Source organism: Antrostomus carolinensis, unplaced genomic scaffold, assembly GCF_000700745.2.
Source record: "Antrostomus carolinensis isolate BGI_N321 unplaced genomic scaffold, ASM70074v2 scaffold9369, whole genome shotgun sequence".
NCBI classification, from domain to species: domain Eukaryota; kingdom Metazoa; phylum Chordata; class Aves; order Caprimulgiformes; family Caprimulgidae; genus Antrostomus; species Antrostomus carolinensis.
The window spans coordinates 26110-28293 of NW_010336439.1; the positions used below are offsets into that span (position 1 = coordinate 26110).

Here is a 2184-nt window from a genome sequence, read left to right on the forward strand (position 1 = left end):
TCCAGCAAAATACCTGGGACACAAAAGTAACAGAGCTAGTAAACAAGCACCCTAAGTAATAAACCCATTCTATGACTAAACCCCAAAACAAGCATCAGAAGAAAAAAATATTTTCTTTTTCTCTGTAGTTGATTCATGGCTTCTACAGACAAAAAAAGCTCCAAATGGCAGTTTCTAGATCCTGGGAAAGATACCTGCAGAGAAACTGAAGTGGGTTACAATGAAGTAGATAACAGGAGAAGACTTGACTAAATCTTAAAGGAGACTGAAAAGTGACTTGGGGTGAAGCAATCTTTGCCATAGAGAGAAGAGAATCAGGACTGTCAGAGCAGTCTGAGCCCTTACCAATCAAAGCATGTAAGTACAGCTGTCAGCTTCTCAAGAAACTAGTACTAAACTCCTCAAAGTTACCTGAAATAGACCAAGTACCAAAAATCCATGCTTGACCTAAGGTGTGGTTTCCAGAGAGCCAAAATACCTCTAAAAAGGTGAAAATGTAAAGAAGTTTCAGCATTAGGAAAGAAGAAACACTCACATGGTTTCTCCCTCTCCCATAACTTAAGAAACTGGGACCCAAACTTGTAGAACAATTTGGAGAAGAGATCTTGGAAAACTGAAACAGATTACAAACTGCACCTAATGAAGAGGGAAGGCTCAAGTCATGCAAAGAGAGCTCAGCAAGATACAGAGGTCTGAGGGTCTAATCAGAGAATGTTTCATACTACACCTTTCTTCAGCACACACAATTAATAGGATAAGTTAAGGACAGAAGAAAGAGAACTCCAGGTTCCCCTGAATTGAAGCATGCTCTTTGTGTCTCTCAGGGGAGTTAAAACCACTTGCTGCCTTGCGTACTGCAGGTCCGTAGGTATTAGGTGCACCACCTCAGCCATTCCATTCGCCATCCGAAGAAATATGGGGTTCTTCCAGGAGTACACTGTCAGCCGGCTGGGATGATTTAGAGCCCTGTGTCCTGACACAGTGGTTCTCCTGGGATTTGTCAGTTAATTTGGATTAATTCTTTAAACTAGCCCCAGTGCATACGGATAGATTTTGCTAGAGGACTAAAGAATATGTCTTCCTGAGGAAGACATAAAAAGGGCTAATTTCAGTGGCAAATAGCAGATGTTTTTACATTGTGTCCTTGGAAGGAAATCTAAATAAAGTTGGGCAATACTACAGGGAAAAAAACAAAAAAAACCCCAAAAAATCCCAAACAAACAAACAAACAAAAACCATTAAAAGACCTCTCTGCCCAAGGTTTGAGGCAGAGCTGTCCAGGCTAGTGCACTGATACCTAGGGGTGATTTATAAAGTTATAAAGCTAAGAATTCCACTAATTCCCCAAGTTAAAGAACTTCTTATGTATTAAGAACAGCAACCTCAAGTTCCCCATTCCGATCGCACCAGAATTGTCAGCCAGTAACTCAAACAGCTATCATAGAGCTACAGAAAAATGGGCAAGAGGGACATCAAACACGCAACCCCTGTCTACACTTGTCTTAAGCTGACCACAAAGCAGGTCATAAGTAGCCTGAGATTGACAGCAATCAAATCTGTAAACTAAAGACCGGCTGATGTTCTTAGAGAAGTTGCCTAAAAGCCAACAACCACCTCATCTAACTCAAGGCATTATCCTAGGTGTGGCATTCCATCGTGACTAAAACATACTAAAACTCAGAGGCACTTAAAATATAACTGGTGATCAGAGACCAGACATCTCAGCTGCCTGTATCTGCAGCATTCATTAGCTGGAAAACAGTGAAGACTGGGAAAAAAAAAATCACAATAATCTGGTGGAATTTTTCCCTTCTGGAGGGGTGCAGCCAAAAGATAACAAGGAACAAAATCCATCATTCGACTTGGAGTTGGGACTTCAAAGGATCAATTTCCTTCTGTTGCTTTTAAAGGTCAATACACACTCTGTAATGCAAACTAGCCTGCAACGTCCAAGAGCTAAAAACATGCAGGCAACACACACAACTTTATCTTCCCCAAGCGAGATGTCTCATAGCCTCCAAGTCAACCTAGCACTCAGAGTGCATCATCAAGGAAAAAAAAAAAAAGAAAGAAAAAAGACTAAACCTGAACAGAACAGTGGGCTGATCAAAATATTTAGTTGGCAGTCACGCTGCAAGCTCCTTTAGGTGACAGCATACACCCGCTGCCACTGCGTCCTGCTGA

At 41.4% G+C, this 2184-nt stretch overlaps 1 protein-coding gene across 1 annotated transcript in view; it reads right to left on the bottom strand.

The window, feature by feature from the left end:
* Positions 1-2184, bottom strand: part of LOC104530308 (ankyrin repeat and KH domain-containing protein 1-like) — a gene marked incomplete at both ends in the record, with an annotated part of 64348 nt that overhangs the window by 24990 nt on the left and 37174 nt on the right.